Source organism: Polyergus mexicanus, unplaced genomic scaffold (assembly GCF_030449975.1).
Source record: "Polyergus mexicanus isolate NDT 795.1 unplaced genomic scaffold, iyPolMexi1.0 SCAF_4, whole genome shotgun sequence".
NCBI lineage: Eukaryota > Metazoa > Arthropoda > Insecta > Hymenoptera > Formicidae > Polyergus > Polyergus mexicanus.
Genome location: NW_027223324.1, coordinates 7370159 through 7391943, shown reverse-complemented (window position 1 = coordinate 7391943; position 21785 = coordinate 7370159). Strand labels below are relative to the sequence as shown.

The window sequence follows — 21785 nt, the reverse complement described above, 5'->3', positions numbered from 1 at the left end:
GTTTATTGTTATTTTGCTTCTCTTGAATATTAACATTATCAGATATAAGATAGTCTGAATTGGTGTCTAAATAAATATTTAATTTATGTTGAGACATTAAAATAAATATAAGTAATTGTACATAAGTACATGTTACGTGGGTGGACTCCACGATCCTTTTCTTTCATAAAAACTCTTTTACTGATATAAAAAATTACGCTCTGGAACCCTTCTGCACACGACGTAAACAATAAACAAGGAGACATCTAGTAGGCGAGACTAATCTTCCAAGAAAATAAAAATTTTTAACTATGAGACGGATCAATTAATATTCCGAGACTAAGATCCACGTCAAAGATTTGAAAATTTGAGATGGATCAATATATATTCCAGGATTAAAACCCACGTCAAAGATTTGAAAATTTTAAACAAAGATAAAAGAGAGAGAGAAGACCCGCGAACGCTAGAAATCTAGACAATGTGCGTACGGAAAACAAACAAATAGATGAAATATTCAACTCTAAGGTCCGCGCAATGGGCTCAAGGGTTTAAGACAAAGAATAAGGGGAAGGACACGGACGATGATTTACAGATGAAACCAAAATCCGTAAGCAGAACTCGCGATACTTGACACCGCGTTCTCGCCTGTCAGACGACCCTCTTGTGTTATCTGTTTGAGATAAATTTCAACGGAAATAATAAAAATGTTAACTTAGCCGATCATAACGGACTCTCCAATAGGCTGGACTTAATTTCTAAAAACAAAAGGTTATACCAATAGATGCAATTTCTGGATCTTCTTCTGGAAGGATAGCACCTTCTACTCATGAGAGGGGTAAAGGGTAAAGATTTGATTTGTTAAACAAGAATTCTGATTGCCTAATAGAGAGAGTACGTGAGAAGACAGTAAGATTCGCGGATATGTGAAACCTTCGCTCGAAACTTCACTTCGTTTTCGTTTTTCAACCGACTCACTACTTAGCTAGTAGTCAGCTCCGGGTTCGAGTATTCGTTTTTCCATGACTCCAAGTTGTATATACAGCGAGTTTCAATCGCTCTGTCGTATCAATATATAGTATTCGATAAATCTATCCTCGCATTTTTCCACGCGTTGTGCGGTGTTGAGTTATATTTATATAATTTAAGAAACTATAATATTCGTGCGGCCAAGCGACGAGTGGTGTACTCTTGGATATATCAACGAACACTACTGGAATCAACCCGATCTCCGAGCCAAATTTTCCAGCCAGCTCTCTCGCGAAGGGCAGAAGATTACTCATCACTCGGTCATAAAAAGTAATCATCTTTTCCTTTGCACACAAGTAGTGAGTCTACTAAAGAATTTTATTTTATTTTGTTCTCTTTCTGTTGTTTTACCTCTCTCCTACATTATTTTTCCCTTCCTCTCAAAAAGAATAGTTTGCTATTAAATTCGAATCTTTGATTAATATAATACAAGCATACATATTTACTAATATTATTATTAAATTAAATTCTGGTCATTAAATATTTTATATCTCCTTTCCTTTGAACCTTCTCTCCATTTTGCGAATCCGTAAGGTTGATTAGCCAGGATCTTGGACACTGTTAGGATTGGCATTCATGTTTATTTCTAGACTCAAGCAATTCTTTCTCCTTTGCAAGTCCGTAAGTTTTATTAGCCAGGATCTTGAATGCTGTTAGGATTGGCATTCATGCTTATTGCTAGACTCAAGCAATTCTTTCTCCTTTGCGAGTTTGTAAGTTTGATTAGCCAGGATCTTGAACACTATCAAGATTGGCATTTCATCCTTATTGCTAGACTCAAGCAATTCTTTTCCTTTGCGAGTCCGTAAGTTCGATTAGCTAGAATCTTGAATATTGTCGAAATTGGCATTCATATTTATAGTTAGACTTAACCAATCCTTTGGCGGGTCCCTAAGTGTTTGATTAGCCTGGATCCTGGTGTAATATTATGATTGGCATTCATACTTGGCTGCCAGGTCTGGAAGAAAATCTTCTTTCCCTATTTTCATAATAATTTCCCCCATATTCATTTTTTATTTTTTTTTCTTCTTAAAAAAAAATATATATATATATATCATATATGTATGTATATATATATATATATATATATATATATATATATATATATATATTTATACATACTTTTCTCTCTGACATCTCAAGGTAGCTTGAGCAAACCATTTTGATATAGAACTAACAATCTCTGCATCGGTTATTTGATTATGTACTATACGAACAGCCTCTATATTGGAAAAGTATATGATACAATATATTAAAAATATTAATTAAAATGTATATATTGATTAAAAAATACTAATATAGAAAAGTGTTGCATGTTGATGCCAAGAAGATATATCAAGTTATATCAATACATTTTTTCTAAAATAGAAGTGCTACTGAATTCAGAAGGATAATCCCTTTAGTAAGTCCAAATCACAATAGGTGTAGTAAGCCTTTAGCCTTAAGAAATTGACCAATCACAATCAAGTATGAGGAGAATACTTGACTGTGATTAATCAATTTCTTAAGGCTTAGGGCTTACTACATCTATTGTAGATCCGGACTAACACAATCGACAAAGAAAGTCAAAACAAAATACAAGACGACATTCAACCATATTATATCACATACAAGCTATTTTTTGACTTCATTATAAGCTGTTTAATCTTTTGCGAAAAAGATTATTAATATAAATTCAGTTATAATACATACAAATATATATATATATATATATATACAGGGTGTTTCAGAACAACCTTCCATCCTTAAAATGACGTATTCCTGATACGATTCTAAAACGATTTCTCCTTTACCAAAATTTGAATTGAAGCGTAATTTTTGAGTTATAAGCAAAAATAGTCAGCAAATCACGCGTCGAGTACAGAAGGCAGGCAGGAGCGGCACAACGCGCCGCAGCTGACCGTCCGACGCGTTACTACCACCGCATGAGTCGCTAATTATTTTATCTTATAACATAAAATTATGCTTTAAATAAAGTTTTGGTAAAGAAGAAAATGTCTTAGAATTACATCAGGAATACGTATTTCTTAAAACAACGTCACTTTAGCGAAAGCTGTTCCGGATCGTCGCTCGTCGAACGCTGCAATCAGCTGATTGCTATACGCGATGTGTGTATGGCGGAGTGTGTGCGTAAAAGGAAGGGAGAGAGAGAGAGAGAGAGAGAGTGAGAGAGAGAGAGAGTGGGAGGAAGGGAGGGAGGTAGGGAGGGAGGGTGAGAGGGAAGGAGGGAGGGAGGGAGGGACGGACGGACGGACGGACGGCAGACCGGCAGACCGGCGGACAGACCGGCGGACCGGCCCACAGACCGGCAGACCGACAGACCGGCGGACAGACTGGCAGACAGACAGTTATTGTGTGAATCGCCATCCGGAGGCGACGATTCGTGCTACATCACCCAAACAGGCATACGCTACTACTGTATCCACTGCCTAGCGACGTTGCTCCGAGACGGGCGATGGAAAAATCCAGCAGCGCCTGCGGGATCTTATGCGCAGGATGGACAGTTTGGCCGCGCCTGCAAGCCCACCTTCCTGCCTCAGGGCCGCCGGTCCACACACTCGTAGCCGACTCAGCGACCCCTTTGCTTACCAACGCGCCCACGGGGAACCACGGGGAGGCCTGTCCATTGTATCCCGACCCGGATACACGCCCTGACCCTGTTTGGGCAGAGATTTGGGAGGAAATGTGATAAGGTTTGGATGGGAGAGGGGGAAATGACTCGAGAGCCATTGGATAACAGGTTTTTGGAGACCTACCTATTTAACCTCTAACTTAAAATTACGCGACGCGAAGATCATTCGAATGTGCGGCTTGTCCGAGAAGATTACGGGACCGCACCTTCATGGCGGAGGACTCCGACTTCCCCAGCTGAACAATCTATCCTAAACAATAACTACGACTGCGATTCGAATCCTTCAGCCAGAGGGACTCGCAACAAAAATCAGCAAATGCTGCGTAGACCTCTGAGCTCGACACGAAGAAGTGTGCCGCCTCCGGTCATCGCCATTCGCTTTGTAGAACCAAATCACGCAGAGCCTCCCTCTGCGCGTCAAAGAGTGGACAGTCCAATAAGAAATGTTGAACCGTATCTATTCCACTCCCGCATACGCACACATCACTATCGACGAGACCAAACGACTCGAGTCGCTCCCGGAAGTCTCCGTGTCCAGTGAGGGCCTGTGTGCTCCAATGATTGGTTTCCAAGGACCATGTAGCCAGTCTTTGGCGAATGTCCTTGAAGAAGGCAAACGTGGTACGACCTTTCATGGATGAAGACCATTTTGTCTGCCACATATTTATCGCCTCTTCCCGGACACGCTCGAACGATTTCTTTTTCTCTATTTCCGCGGGTATTATTACGTTTCCTATTTCCGCGGTCAACCCCTTACGCGCATTATATCTCGCGACGTACTCTTTTAATAAAATGTCGACGGGTGTCATCCCGGCCACGACACAAAGCGATTCCCAGGACGCTGTACGCTAAGCGCCGGTTATCGAGATTAACGCTCTACGCTGCGCGGCTCTAAGGATTCTAATATCACTCTCCGTACATAAATTGACCCACCCCGCGGCGGCGTACGTTACGCACGGCTGAAAGACCCCACGATATATTGTGGAGAGTGTTTTATATCTAAGACCCCACGCGGCTCTAGCTAACCTACCTAATTTCCCGAATAGTAACCCGGTTTTGCTACTTAATTTTTGGCAGTGCGACTTTACTTTCATATACCTATCTAGATGCACTCCTAAGTATCTAACCGTTTCCCTAAATCGTATTTTCGCGTTGTTGATTTTTATCGTTGGCGGCCTATTTACGAAATCGACGATTCTTCTATTATTTTTCCGCTTCCTATCCGGGCGGTCTTCTCCCCGTCTACCTATCGGGTTTCTTACGATCGCGTTGCTCTTTAAGACGATTGCTTCGGTCTTTCGTTCCGATACTTGTAGCTTCGCGAATTTACACCAATCTGTTATAAGGCTCACCGCGCGTTGACCCTCTACTTCGATATCTTTCCGCGAATTACCGTTAACGATCATTACCAAGTCATCCGCATAAGCCGCAAATAGGATGTTCGAGCCTTCCAGAAGCTTTAGAAGGTCGTCGAACATAAGGTTCCAGCAGGCCGGACCAAGAACAGAGCCCTGCGGGCACCCCCTTGTGGCCCGCTTTGAAACCTCCGAAGAACCAAAAGAGAGCTTAACCCTACGGTTGTCGAAGTAACTTTGCAGTACTCCGAAAACATTCCGAGGGCAATCTCTAGATTTTAACGCGTCTAACACAAGAGGCCACCAGACATTGTCAAAAGCCCCCGAGATGTCGAAAAGCAGCGCGACGGCATACCTCTTTTCAGAGGCAGAGACCATACGACGCAACTCCACAACCGCGTCCTCCGTCGACCTTCGAGCCATAAAGCCGAACTGCCGATCGGAGACCCTACCCGGAGCCAATGACGTGTCCGTAAGGCGAAGCTTAATTAGCTTCTCAAAGAGTTTCCCTACCACGGAGAGGAGACAGATGGGCCTGTAAGATTTTGGGTCCTTCTCATCCTTGTCCTCGCCCTTCAGTAGGACTCGAAGTGAGCTCACCTTCCAGGCTGAGGGAAAGACGCTCCACTGAAGGCACCCATTAAACAATTTTGTGATCTGACCGGGGATCACTTTTATCGTGGCCTTCAGCACTCTAACCTCAATGAGGTCGAGTCCTGGTGCTTTATCGTTCCTAAAGGTTTTAGACGCCTTGATCATTTCTACTTCTGTGAAGAAAGAAGCATCGGCCGTATCGGGCGCAACGAGCACATTCTCCCTTAATGTGCTTTGTTGGGGTGTTTCTTCCGCTATCCGGTCATCTGGGACGTGTACGTCCAAAAGGTAGCTGGCTGTTTCTTCTAAACTGATAGTAGACAAAGTACTACTACGCCGGAGTGTACTGAGAACACTCTCTACTCGGAGTTTTTCCGCTTGTTGCTTATAGACGAAGCCCCAAGGTTCCGAGTTGCCGTACGACGTAACAAATTCCTGCCAGCTTGCGAGCTTTACCTTTTTGACCATTCTGCTGTGTTGCCGTAAAGAAGAACGGTATTCCAGCAGCACTTCATGGCACAAAGGTTTGTCCCGCCCCTTTTGGAGGGCACGTTTCAATCTATAAAGCCTCTTCTTTGAGATTGTCAATTCTCTAGTCCACCACGGGTTGGACTTACGGAAACGCCGTTTTCTAGGCATCGAAGCCGTACATGCCTCGCTGAGGACTGTTGCGAGGGTCTCGGCCATATTCTCTACGTCCTCCACCGAATTCAGGTCAAGGACCTCGAGCTTGGACCTTGAAAGATCAGTCAGGCTTTGGGAGAATCGTTCCCAGTCGGCCCGACGAGTGTCGAACCTTGTGTTCGCGGTGTCCCCTCTACCTTTCTCTCTCGGCACCCTCAACCTGATATCTATGGAGTTGTGGTCGCTGCTAGTCCAGTCGGCCCTCACTTTCCATTCGCCGATGAACTGGCTCACGGAGGGCGACGCTAAGGTTACGTCGATGAATGACGAACCTCTTGTCGTCCAATAAGTAGGCCCCTGTCCAGCTTCATTGACCACTTCTATGCCGTGTGCTCTGATAAGGTCTTCGAATTTTGCACCTTTTTCGTCTGTCTCTTGGGAACCCCAGAGTGACGATCGAGCATTGGCATCTACCGCAACTATAAGCCTCTTCCCCCTCAGCGAACGAAGCACCGTCTCGAGGTGTCTGAGGTGCTTCTCAATCTCGTCACTGTGCTGGAAGTAGCACAATGCAACGTAAAAGGAGAAGCCGGGAGCCAGCACTTCCGCACAGACGCAATGGGTTGTGCTGAGCTGCGAGATAAACATCGTTTGTAATTGAGGGTTACAAACCGCTACCGCCGCCCACGGACGTTGCGAGCGCACGGCAGCCACCCTTATCCCTTTCCCTAATCCAACAAAGGTGTGACCCGTGTTTTGCTTCTTGACGTGTGGTTCCTGCAATAACAGGACGTCAAGTCGCTTTTCTACCACGAGCTGACGCACCTCGCCCGTAACTACAGCTGAACGCCTCATGTTTAGCTGTAGTATTCTCACTCCCGTGGATGCAAGTGAGAAAGAAGGATCGATTTCTGCCGGAGCTTGTTGCAGCGGCCACGAGGAAGAACTCGCTTCACCTACGATGTGGGGTTGAAATTGGAGAACAGTCTCGAGTCTAATCTTATTATCTATCGCGATTTTATTCGCGGACCTATTTATGGAGCTATTCGCGGAAATAATCGCGGAACTAATCGCGGGCCTAATCGCGGAGACTATACCTATATTATATTCCCTATTCCTAACTTCTTCATCCCGGTCGATGACTGCCGGTGAAGACCTTATAGAGCTAATCTCAAATCGCGTTAAAACGATTCGGACGGCACGAAGGCCGCAACCTTGGGACTGTGCACAAAGTCGTGTTACGTCGCGGAATCGCTCGGGCACAGCTTGGCGAGGCGCTCTCGAGGAAGCGGAGGCCGTCTCCAAGCGCGCGCACGAGCGTACTCGCGACTCGACGACAGGCATGTCCCTTGCCTCCCTAACAGCAGCCACACCTGGCGGGAAGCGATCAGCCAGGCGGGCACTCCTCCTCACCAAAAGTTTTGAAAGATTATGTAACATTTTTGTTCCCACGAGTACGGTGGAAAAGAAGTCGAGCAGCGCAGAGCCACCATTACGCCGGCAAGCCTAAATACAACGGGGGGACAGCAGGTACCCCGAGGTGGTGGACCGCTAGCGACCGCGATTTTTTCGTCTTCGCGGCCATTTAGACCATCGGCACGATCCTTGACCTTAGCCTTAAGACGGGCGCCATTAGGAGGAAACGCCTACCTATCTATCTACTTATAATGTGTTGATTTCCATACCACAACGGACGAGTTGGAAACAAACGACCGGGCGATAATAATGGAAAACGACAAAGGATGGAAGCCTGAAAAGAGAAAAGTATTAGTAACCCCCGGTTCCGTCGCCGCTGGGTCTGAGACCTCAGAAGCGCAGGGCCCGGTGGGTGAGTACAACAGCCCCTGTCTCTCTCCACTGTACCGAGGCACAACAGAGACAAACGGATGGGGATGGGCTTCCGGGAGATTGGATGTAGAGGGGATAGGAAAGCCGAGTACGGGAACGTGACTCTAGCCACTGCAGGCTCCCCACTTCTTAAAAGTGCGTTGCCCACATGGCCACAGACACGTCCCACCAACGCATCTAGGTGCGCTCGCTACATAAGAGCCATTTGGTCAATCTGACACCGACTCGTAGCTATGCTGTGTTAAAGGATTGGTAAAAGCGACAGAATAGACAGATCAATGAAAGTGTTAGTAACGAAGTTGTTAGTGAGAGTTGTTAATTGAAGTGGAGTAAAGAAAGAAAGAATAGGTGGAGAAAGAGGAGATAGAAAAACAGAACGTGTGTGTGTGTGTGTGTTGCTACGTAAGAGCCATTTGGTCAGCAATGCTGACACCGAATCGTAGCGATACATGCTGTTTAAGGAAATAGAGAAAAGGAATAAAGAAGGAAGAAAAAGAGAAAGAAAAGGCAGAGAGTAAGAATGTAAGAGTGTGAGAGAGTGTATGTGTGTGTGTGTTGCTACATTAGAGCCATTCGGCCAGCAATGCTGGCACCGACTCGTAGCGTTGCATGCTGTTTTATGCAAGTAAATGAGAAAAGAGTATAGAGATAGAAAAGCGATAGCAAAAGCGATAGTACGAAAAAGAGTGAAAAAGGGGTTGAGGTGAGAGCTTTTAGCTCAGGAGGGAAAGAGAGCAGAGTGACGAAAAAGAGAAAGAAGAGTGATGGTGTTAGTAGTGTTAGTAAGTATTGTTAAAGAGGGGTGATAAAGAGAGAGAGAGGGGTGGCTTTCCTAAAGGTATGGGGAGACCTGAAAAGAAAAGAAAAGATTAGTAACCACCGGTTCCGTCGCCGCTGGGCCAAAGACCTCAGAAGCGCAGGGCCCGGTGGGCGAGTATTGACAACCCCTGTTCCTCTCTACTGCACCGAAGAACAATAGAGACGAACGGATGGAGATGGGCTGCCGGGAAGTGCGGAAGGTGTGTGAGAGGGAAGACAGGAAGGACGCTGTCACTTGAGAGCCATTCGATTAGCATCAGATTTCAACCACGACAATCCCGGACCCCGAGATCGGCTCAGAACATCACCCGCGCGGGCCGGGATCCGGTGGATCAATCCGGATCACCAGCACCGGCGCAAGGATCAGTAGAGAGCGTCACCCGGACGTCCATCAAAAGGTCATAGTATCACTGATGCCGGCTCATGACTGTGCGGAAAAGGGGGAAAAACTTCGCTGTGACATCACTCAGCCGACACCTACCGAATCTTACTTTCCAAAGTAGGTGGCGTTTTCAGGAGTACCACGAGAAGGTGGATGCACAACTTGAACGTGAGAGGCTAGAGGTCCTAACTAGAGGACTGATATCGCTACGCGATTTCGCATCGCATAGCGATTCGCATCACGTTCCAACCCCGACTCTCAGACCCCGAGATCGGCTCAGAACATCACCCGCGACGGGCCGGAATCCAACGGACCAATGGATTACCAGATCCGGCGCAAGGATCAGTAAAGAGCGTCACCCGGACGTCCTTAAGAGAGTCACGATATCTCCCACCGGCAGACAGACAGACAGACAGACGGACAGACAGACAGACAGAGCGCGTTTACGTTCTGTTCAATAATCCAGCGCCGCCGATATCACCGCTCACACCGTACCGCCATTTCGCGAATTGCATTCGCCGCAATCTTTAACGAGCGGCGCCGGACCGTCGATGTGCGTTCGTTGCCAGGGGCGATTATAATTCTCTAGACATCGACGGTAGTGCCGCACCTCCGGATCCACTCTTATATGTTCGGGCAGTTTCTCCCACAATCGTTCCACGTAGCGACCGAAATGCTTTGGCAAAATTATTTTCGAAATATACCGCAACTGATCGGTGGTGAAATCGAGAATATCGTCACCATCTATTAGTAGGATAAACATCTCGATTCACCGCGCGCGATTCGCTACTGCGCGATTCGCTATTGCGCGATCGGTGGCGATCTATTCGTATATAAATAAAAAGGTCTCGCCCTGCCTCGCGCGAGTGTACCGCGCACGCGCGCGGCGAGAAGAATGCGCTTCGTACGGCAACCGATCGCGATAAAGGTGACGAACCTCGACAATAGGGTGCGACCGTCGGAGAAAACGCGCAGACACGGTCGTCTGTTACCGAACGCTATTCGCTGCGTCATTTGCAGCCCCTCTAGTTGCGGTAAAACGAACGTGTTGATAAGTTTGTTGGAGAGTCCGCACGGCGTACGCTTCGAGAACGTTTACGTTTACTCGAAGTCGTTGCAGCAGTCTAAATATCAATATTTAGAGAATTTATTAACACCGATGAAAGATATAGGTTATTTCATATTTTCTAATAACTTTGACGTTATTCCGCCCAGCGAAGCGCTCCCGAATTCGATATTCGTGTTCGACGACGTAGCATGCGACAAACAAGATACTATCAGGGAGTATTTCGCTATGGGTCGACACTCGAACGTTGATTGCTTCTATCTGTGCCAAACGTACGCTAAAATACCGAAGCATTTGATTCGAAATAACGCGAATCTGTTGATTCTCTTTAAACAGGACGGCACTAATTTGCGTCACGCGTACAACGATCACGTAAACACGGATATGTCGTACGAGAATTTTCACGCGCTATGTCGCGCGTGTTGGCGGGATAAATATGGTTTCTTAGTGATCGACAAAGATAGCGCGCTTCGCGCCGGTAGATGACGAGGGTTTAACGACTTCATTGTACCGTAGAGCGATCAGTCGTCGCGGATACGTCGAACGCATCGATCGCTTTCTCTCGCGAGCGAGAAGAATCGATTCGTTAGTTGCAATGGTCTCGACGGATATCGGTGAACGCGAAAAGACGGCGAAAGAGATCGCTATGACGCACGCGTCGATTCGTAAAAAACACAGAGCATTGAAGACCGGCAAAATGGAAAACGAGATCGCGATAGAGAGTCGTTTCAAGCCGATGGTCGAACCGCTGCGGCGATTCGCCGATCGCGCCGAGCGAGACGAGATAGAGCGAGACAAAATTAAACGCGAGACGATAAAGTGACGCGATCGATGCCTCGTCCGCGACGACGAGCGTCGAGAAAAAATGGAAGGACGAAGCGCTGACTCCCGTTTGGAAAAAACCTAAGGCGAAACGAAGTAAGTGTGAGTGACATGCTGGAAAACTGTCGAACGAATACTGAGTCGCGACGGTAAATTGTCAGGCTTTAAATTCATATCGATCATCGACTTTTTGAGGAAATCGTAGACATAATTCGTCCACAAATACTTTGATTATAATTTTGATAGGCCGTGTGATTATATTCTATATTTGCAATATTTTGTCCAAAATATCGCACTAATTCCTTGGGCGGTCGAAGATTTCCAAAACTATCGAAATATACTACGCGATTTTCCCTCTTTGCATGCGCTACCCAATGAATACCGGAACCATCGACGTCATCCAAATTGACGATAGCGCTCTCATTTCGGCGTACGCCGTTTATCGGTGAATTATTGCGCATGAAAACGCCTCTAAAATATGGTATACGCATACGTCTTGCAAGTTGTTCTAATTGTACATTGGTTGTTACACCGGCAGGCATTTTTATCGTTACTTTGACTTTTTTTTTCTTAGCCGCTGTTGAGAACCCTCGTCCACGAGATAAAGTCCGTGACCTTCTATGGCGTGATTATGACGTTGCATTTCTTCGAGCTGAAGCTTCGCGTCAAGCCGGCAACAATGCCCACGACAATGAAATATTATCAATTATCGAGGAACTTTACGAAGCTGGCCTTATTATAAATTAATCTATGCGTCGGCGAAACGAGTCAGTCTGTCATTATTGTTTGTATCGAAATGTCGATTAATAAATTTGGATTATCGTTGGGAACACCCAACAACTCATACTATCAATGGAATGGATTACTAAGAAATTACGTGCGCGATAACGCTCTGTGTCAGACAGCCTCCGGCTTTGACGCAAGGTCGCGCAAGATACGACGCGTAGCGCAACCGGAAGATGATACTGATGCAGCAAACAAACAGTACGTGGAAATACGTGTCAAGCTTTTGGAAGACAGACAGGAAGAACTTGAGAAAAAAATAATCACGCTCGAGACGAATGTGCAAACGCTGCAAATAATGATGGATGAGATGCAGAAAATGCTTCGGTATGCAACTCACGCGCAGACTACATCTAATTCAGCGCAGGAGAAGAAAGATATATAAAGAATATATGTGGAGGAATTATCTCATTATTGCAAATTATGCATCGATCAAATATGTCGCAAAAGACCTCTGAAAAACAGCTGCTCGTGGAAGAATTGCATGCTCCAGCGAGAAAAAATTTCCCACGTAGACGTGTCATAGTACGCGGATACGACGATCTGTGGCAGGTGGACGTGGTCGAGATGCGTCCATATGCACGATTCAACAAAGGCTACAACTACATACTCACAGTTATTGATGTGTTGAGCAAGTATGCGTGGGCTGTACCGCTCAAGAGCAAGAGTGGAAACGAGACGGCTGATGCTATCGCAAAGATAATTCGAGACGATGGAAGAAGTCCAAAAAATTTTCAAACCGACAGAGGAAAAGAATTTTACAACACAAATGTACAGAAACTCGTGAAGAAACACAGCATTAATCATTATTCGACGTACTCTATCATGAAAGCCTCGGTCGTGGAACGATTCAATCGAACGTTAAAGAGCAATATGTGGAAAATGTTTATGTTTAATGGAAATTACAAGTGGATCGACGCGTTGTCCCGGCTCATTAGAGAGTACAATGCGCGAAAACATCGCACTATCGGTATGAGACCTATCGATGTTACCCCCGCGATCGCCGATAAACTTTTAAATACGGTATACAACAACGTAAAGATTGCGGCACCGGCAAGATTCAAAGTAAGCGATCCGGTACGCGTGAGTAAATTTAAGACCATCTTTCACAAAGGTTACACACCAAATTGGTCGACCGAAGTATTTAAGATCGTTAAAGTGCAGAAAACTAATCCTGTGACCTATGCACTCAAAGATTCGCGCGGAAATCCCGTCGCCGGCGGATTTTACGAATACGAGTTACAACGCGTTGCGAATCCCGACATACATCTCGTGGAAAAGGTAATACGCAAAAAGGGCGAGATTTATGTGAAATGGCTGGGATTTGATGCAACACACAATTCTTGGATACATAAAAAAAATATATTATAAATATGTTAACAATAATACATAATATTAAAGATATTTTACAACTATAAACAAAATTGTACAGCTTATAAAATATACATATAATTTACAATAAATATACATATAATTTTAATTTACAATAAATACACATAATTTTTATTTACAATAAATATACGTGATTTTTATTTACAACGGTATTTTGTAATGTCCCCACGGTAGCGTATCGGTGGTTTTGGGTACGATATACCACTTATCATCGTATAGACTTAGAGCGATTTTTGTCTCGCGAATAGTATATACTTCGTGTAATTTAGATCTTATACAAGACTGCTGACGCGTCATTTCAATCTCTTCGTTCAAACACCACGTGTAATCATCGAACGTTATCGTTCTCGCGACGACATTACTTTTTTACCTTTTTTGTATCCTTCTTACCATCTACTCGCAACGCGTACATTTTTGCCCTGAGCCCGACGAATTCGGTCATGATGGCGCCATTATTTTCATCCTTCATTAAACCCACTATCTTTTTATTCGCGAGCTGTATACCGTACACATTGTCCACCGCATAATCGCTAGTATCGAATCTGTCGACGTTGCGCATTATATTCTCATATACATCTTCACACTCGATGTGATATATGAGACTGTCGGTGTCGGTGTACATGACTTTACATTTATCTCGATACATAGGTATCATATAATCGTGGTGAAACTCGTACAAACATGTCTTGGATATGTCGAGTATACTCATACCTACGTAGATTGGTTTATTAAATTTAACTTCGAGATTGCGCAATTCAACGGCGATCAGATTCTCCGAAAACACGCTCCTATTATGAAAATTTGGTTCTGCGATCATCGCCTCTGCGCCATATCTTTCATCCCAATGTGTCACGAGCTTAATATTAACGTGATTGCGCACATTTTCCATCGTTTTGCCAAATACCGCATTATTCATTAATTTATATAAATTTTTTTCAAAATTATTTTTTGCATGTGTTTGGAATTGTGTATTGAGTTCGATATAAGTGCGAAGCCATGGAGATTGCGAAAACTGTAATATTCGATGTATTTTTGTAACGCGAAGTCCATGTGTGCATTGCTGCAGGTTGCGGTAATGTATTTCATAATGCTTCTTATCATATAATGTTGCGAGCAGTTTATCCTGCCGCTTACCAAATGGTTTGTCGCGTGTCGGGCAAAACGGCAGGTCGGTGTGCGCATCGTGAACACGTTATGGATATTTGAGATCGACTTCAAGGATATAGCCTATAGGCGAATCGAGCGCGATCGATGATGTATCAAAATCGGTTACGTCGTCGACCCATCAAAAATCTGCATAGGGCAAAGGTTGACACATTGCCAACCGTACAAATTATTTACATCAAAATACGTGAGATACGATGAAGGTTTCGATGGATCATACGACTGCATGTACTTGTTATTAGCATGTGCATATCTGTTGGAACATTGACTCAAACCACCGTGTATTCCGCGTTCGATAAATAAAACCATGTCGATATCTGTAAGCAATTCGAAGGTAATATCGGTATGCTTCAACATGACGTCCCACGTGTATTCGGGAAGAGTTTAGTAATACGTGGGGTCGAGCCCATAACTTTTAATACAACTTTCGCGGAAATTTTCAAAAATGTCTGCTAATAACATGACATTAATTTTAAGATACAAGTCGCTATATTCGCCCAGCGTTCGAATGGAGAACCGCTTCCAGACGTTCTCGGCGTGCGCGTAATCGCTCTCGGATCTCGGATATTGTATCACCGGTCAAGGAACTGTAAAATGATTCGCGCGATGGTAAACACGTATCTTGCAACCTATCGACGCAGTCAATGTATTCGTACAGAAAGACGCCCTTCCGTATTAATAAATTGAAATCGTCGTTCGGTAAATTTTGAAATTCAGATTTTAAAATTTTGAGTTTGTCTTTATTCAAGAATGATGCCAATTTATCAAGACTGGCTGTAAGAAATTTATACGAATCGATAAAACGCAATTTAATATGATTTTTCGATTTCTTTTCTGCAAGTTTAACATTTTTGGTAAATGATATATATTTTTCCTTTGTTATCGGAAGTTATTCGATTCTCCCTTCGAACGCTGTAGCTATTTCCTTGATAATGAAGTGCGCGTCGTAACTGGATAAATTATGAAAAACTATTGGAATGTAAAAAGAATCTTTATAATTTAAGTTGCAATTTGAATGCGTGGGACCTCTGTATCGCCCTGTCAGATGGCAATGATCGCGTACACGTGTATCGTCCTGTACGAATGGTTTTTCGCAAATGTGGCATTGTGTCGCATTGTGAAATTTTTTCCATTCATCGGATGTTAAATTTACTATGGGGACATTAGCTGATAAAATGTCCAACGTTGTTGTCTTCAATGTACAGCAGGTTGACGTGTTTATCTCTTTTTAGCTCACTCAGACGTATCGGGACAATGTTCTTTTCCTCGATACTATATACATTGATTGAAATATCGTTGGCAAGTTCGAATTTTTTTATTTGGTTCGCAGTCACTGGAAACTCAATGTTCTGGAGATTCAGCACTGTCGTATAATGTGGATACGAAGATTCCCATTCCGCGTTTCTTTCAACTGGATGTAGAGCGGCGACCACAGAGCACGCGAAACACGCATTGTCATTAGATTGCACGTTGATCACCGCTTTCTTCATTATTATCGCCCGCGGTAATTTTATGTGACATTCCGCGCGCAAAGGATTATATTTATTTATATTTATAATTAAATCGAGTATTCGCGACAATGCCCACCCCAGTAAAACAGCTACGTCGAATCCATATAATTTACGTGGACTACGTGGATGCAGATTTATCCACGAATTATTCACATGGATGCAACATTCTTTTTCATCACTACATCGAAGTACTTTATCCTCGAAATATCAATGTAGATTTCATGTGGATGTTTCTACTGAAAATTATGATTGATCAATCCAGATGCTTGACGTTGATTTGTTGGTTTTAAAAGTAAGAACCAATCACATTCGACGCTACTAGGCGGTTTTCTCTGCTGAACGCGGTCATTACTGTCGACAGACAAAGATCGAGCAGGGGCAGGGGCAGGGGCAGGGATAGCGGGAATCTGGATCCTCTTAGCAATATGGCCGTCGCGATTACTAACTGCGTAGCAGGATAGTGCAATTTCAGTTGATTTCAGTGTAATTTAGTATAATTCGTTTTGTATTTTGTTTTTATTATTTTTGTTATGAGTGCGATAGATGTACAAATAGCGGATAAGCCGGTAAGTTGATGAGGAGAAATAATATGGGAGAAAAAGAAAGAGCTAGAAAGTAAAATCATAATATTTTATTACAGTATGCTATACTCGAGTTACCTATTGTTGCATCCCTGCGGGTCGTCTGTGACCGTTATTCCTGAATCTGCTGTACCCGGGAGAACGTTGCTAAGAGTTGTTGTTAAACAACGGCGTTCATCTGGAGAGAGATCGGCCATTTTGGAGTTTCACGACAGATGCCATTCTGGGCGGACGTATTCGAGATTACGATAACCGTTATTGTTCTGTGTTCCTTGTATATAATAGTGTTCTGTGTTATTATATTAAAGTTCCTTTCGTTCTTTCAAAGGAGTGTTAATTATTTACTTGCGGTACGCGAGTGTCGGTTGTGTCACGCGGGTTCGAGTTATATCGATTTCGATCCGCGGACGCAACATTTTGGGGACTCAGCCGGGATACAACGGAGTGGACGATTTTCTGGAGAATTGTGTGTTTTTTCGTCTATAAAAATGGAGATGGAACAGGAAAATTCGCCGACGGCAGGAGTTACGACGAGAAAGAGAAGTCGTCTGACTTCAACGGCGGCTACAACATCGGGACCATCATTGGAAACGGTTACGCTTCAGTCAGCGATGCGTGAGATCCTTGAGTTACGCGAGGAGCGATTGCAGCAGCGAGCCGATTTTGAGACGCAATTGCGCCAACACGATGAGCAGCGAGCTATATTTGAGGCACAATTGCGCCAACGCGACGAAGCGTTACGTGGAATGGAGCAGAGGATTCGTTTGCTGATATGATAACAACCAGCTAAGTCGCTCTATTAACAGAAATTTTATGCCTAATGTTACGCCTAATTTTGAGAGAGACGCGCGTAATTCAATTAATATTAATACGGGATTAGGCTTTAAATTAAAGCCGGATATTTTTGACGGGACTGTTCCGCTAAGGGAGTTCTTCTCACAGTTCGAGTTAATCGCGCGAGCAAATAGGTGGAGTGACGCTGCGAAAAGCGTCGCTCTCGTATCATGTCTTAGAGGAAAGGCGCGTGCGGTATTGGAGTGTGTCGTTAATATTGATAATCTCGATTAAAGGCAGATTTAAATCACATCCGAAACCCAATTTATGGTTTATGTTACTTGATATTTGTTAATTTTCTTTCTGTTTTTTTTTCTTAAGGAATTGAAGAAGATGTTTTATAGAATCTTCTTTCGAAATTTGTTCTTCAAAGACCTTGTTCTTCATTTGCTCTGTTTCTCCCCTGTTTTTGACCGTGGTTTTCCCGTGGGACGAAGGGCGAATGCCGAGACAGGGACTTGAGGTGTCCTCTTAGAAGGACGGTGAGTCCACGAGTGTTACCCCCCTCTTGACCGAAGATTCGCTCCCTTATGTTGAGATGCGGAGATGCGGTAGCATTGGATATTTCCGGAAATCAGGCGAAGAACGGGGGACAGCTACTGCAATTTCAAGATTTATCGAAGTCGATTGGGTTCTGGATTTTGACGGTGCTCGATAACCTGCAGCAGCAGCTCAGGGTAGGGCAGGAAACCGTTTGTGTACCCTGGAGTCGACATTGAATATTCTTGTCCAGCGGGTTCGATGGCAGTATCCTGTATATTCCTGGAGGGTGTGTGATTGGGGCCGATAAATAATGGCGCTCGGTAACCTGTAGCAGCAGCTCAGGGTAGAGCAGGAAGTCATTAAGGCACTCTGGAGTCAACGCCTTGGAAGAAGAGGACAACGATCAATCTATTTAATTTAGAAGAGCCCTTCTACCATTGATTGTCGGAACGACAATCTTGAAGAGAGGGAGTAGTGTTGCATCCCTGCGGATCGTCTGTGACCGTTATTCCTGAATCTGCTGTACCCGTCTCCGGGAGAACGTTGCTAAGGGTTGTTGTTAAACAACGGCGTTCATCTGGAGAGAGATCGGCCATCTTGGAGTCTTGCGACGGATGCCATTCCGGGCGGACGTATTCAAGATTACGATAACCGTTATTGTTCTGTGTTCCTTGTATAATAGTGTTCTGTGTTATTATATTAAAGTTCTTTTCGTTCTTTCAAAGAAGTGTTAATTATTTACTTGCGGTACGCGAGTGTCGGTTGTGTCACGCGGATTCGAGTTATATCGATTTCGATCCGCGGATGCAACACTATATATGATGAATTCGAGTTTAATATTTTCTCATATTGCCATTAATTGTTTTTATATATATGCCCTAAATTTTATTTAGATGTAGCCTTCTTTTCCAAATCACGCGAGTCCCAAATATCAGACGCTATACATCTAACTTATTCATCTATTGATAGAAGTGTCAATGAGAGTATGGGCCCTGTAAATCATACAAAAAAGAAGGAGAGGTGTAACGTTCAAAAGGATTTAGAAACGAATAAGCAAGACATGAGTGAGCATGAGAATAGTGATGACCGAAATTCTTGTACAGTAATACGGCAGGCGCAAGGTAAGATTGTTAATATTATAAGTTGCTCTTATATATGTATATATAATTTTTAAATAATTATATTTTGCGAACAGTCCATATATTGCAATTGTTGAAAAGTATTTTATATTTATCGTGGTTGTGGTTTTACAGATATATACAAGTCATATGTAACTCCCCATAATAAATCACCTGTCAGGAATAATGGTAAATTGCATTCTTTCAATGGCTAAAACATTTCCTCATATTGTGGTACTCATTCTTTTTTTCTATATTATAACAATAAATTCTTTTTTTACAAAATAGCAAGTTTCAACGAAAGAACTATAATGACTGCTATAAGTGATTTGAGAAGTCATATTGATAAACTTTATGTCACCATTATAAAAATTTATACTGCAACATGTCATCCTGAGGAAACACTTGAAAATTCTATCGGGATTCCAACTCTTCCATTGATCTCTATGGAGGAATTCTACAAATGGGAAGATTTTAATTTGGACGAAGAGAAAAAATTGATAATAGTAAGAAAATATTTCCCTCTCTTTTATTTTGAAAATATATAAATTATAATGGCCGCTATTCCATATTATATATTTTCATGTTTTACGGATTCGATTGTTAGTAGAGCATGGCAAGGAAGATTTGAAAGGCTCTGTGTATTGCATTATGCGCAAACTGTGTGTGATATCAAACAAAATCGCAATAAATTTAAATTTAAAAGGAACAAATAGAGAAGGAGCAAGAATTCAGAAAAAGAAATTTCTAGATACGATATCTTATGGTCTTATCATTGGTGAGATTTATGATATTATTAATATTATATAAATATGATTAATTTCTATAGTCAATCTAAATTTGATATTTGTATAACCAATATATTTACATTAAGAATATATTCATTTAATATGTGATCTTTTTTTGTTTGCAGCTGCTTTGAAAAGGCATTCACAAGAAAGAAAAGATAGGGGCCTTCACTTTTTATATCAGTGCATGCCACGATCTGCACATTTCGGCCGATTTCCGAGAGTCAACGCCTATCGCCCCCCCCTTGCGTCTTGAGATCCTCAACTAGCAACCGTAACCAAGCGCGCGGCGCTCTGCCTCAGGTACGGTGCATCTGTACCGCGAAGCGGTTCCGTACCCCCTTACTGCCAAATATTAATGTTTTAAACGCGATCTCTTTAGAATTTTTTTAAATAATTAATTCAAGAACAAAGTTTCAATACTCGATTATTAATTACATTTACGATATAATAATTCTAAAATATTATTAAATTATATTCGATAGATTAAATTTGTTAAATGTGTCGCGCGCGGAAACTCTTTCCGATATATAAATTAATAAATAATTGTAAATTTAAAGTTTTATAAAAGACGCTTTTATTAAAAGCACGAAATACTTATGAACGATATTATTTAAGTTATAGACTGTTGGATATCCCCAGTATATGATGTCATTATATAAATTAGAATAACGTAATATTTTTAGAATTATTATATTGTAAATGTAATTAATAATCGAGTATTGAAACTTTATTCTTGAATTAATTATTTTAAAAAATTCTAAAAAGATCGCGTTTAAAACATTGATATTTGGCAGTAAGGGAGTACGGAACGGCTTCGCGGTATAGATGCACCGTACCTGAGGCAGAGCGCGCGCGCTTGGTTACGGTTGCTAGTTGAGGATCTCAAGACGCAAGGGGGGCGCGATAGGCGTTGACTCTCGGAAATCGGCCGAAATGTGCAGATTGTGGCATGCACTGTTTTATATAATAGAGAGAGAGTGCACTCCCATATTGCGAACTGGTTAAAGGACGCAAAAAAAGTCTTGAAAACAAAGAGCTTAGATTAAAGAAGGGCAAGCAACAAGGCGAGCAATCGGAAAATAATTCAAATGACTAGAAAAATCGATAAGGTTACGCTGTATTTTATTTTATTTTTTGTTTATATATATGTTAGTAACTTCTCATATGTTAGTGATATTTCTGTTCTTGAATTATATTTGTTATACATCGATGTTTGTATACTACATGTATGTACGTATATTAGGATGACAATATATAAATATGTTTCTCTAATTTTATATTTCATATATATATTGTATTATATATTTTGTGCAATATTTTAATAATGTTTAATTAAAATAAATACTATATAGTTTCTTACATGTTTCTCTTTATTTTTAATTTAAAACCTTGCATGTAATGTGAAAAAATCCATTCGATTATAAAACAAGAATTCATATGGATACTACGAGGATGTGTCTCGAAAGTTCGTGAAATTTTCATATGGATTTCCACGTTAAATCGATTATCTCATCCACGTAGATTATAGTACCATTCTTGAGAGGATTGTCCATTCGAATATTCATGTGGATTCCACGATGCTGATCCACATGTTAATAAGGTGGATTTCACATACTGTTTTTGTCGGGCACCCGCTGTCGCATTCCTGAAATTCTTCGAGCGATGCTAGAGTGGGCTCGACAACGCGCCGCTAGTACCACTCGCGTAAATCCGATGTGCGAAAGAATTCATAGTTTCTCGTATTGATACTTTTATTTGCGCGTTTATCATCCGTCACAAATTCATCATTGAACACTGTATTAATTTTCACATTAAAGTGTTTTTTCAGCACGTTTTGCACATGTTCGAGCGCAATGTCTTTGGCATCCTCAAAAAATTGACGAGGCTCGATGTGATTATGATTTATAACCGCACCAGTCAATATGCGGCTGTCGAACGCCCAAATCAATCCGTATTGTCGCGTATTACATTCTGCACCCGC

The 21785-nt window shown here is 42.6% G+C and overlaps 1 pseudogene; it reads left to right on the top strand.

Annotated features, from left to right (window-relative positions):
* The first annotated feature begins 17942 nt into the window (after positions 1 to 17942).
* Positions 17943 to 20902, top strand: LOC138932828 (uncharacterized; annotated as a pseudogene).
* Positions 20903 to 21785: the final 883 nt, after the last annotated feature.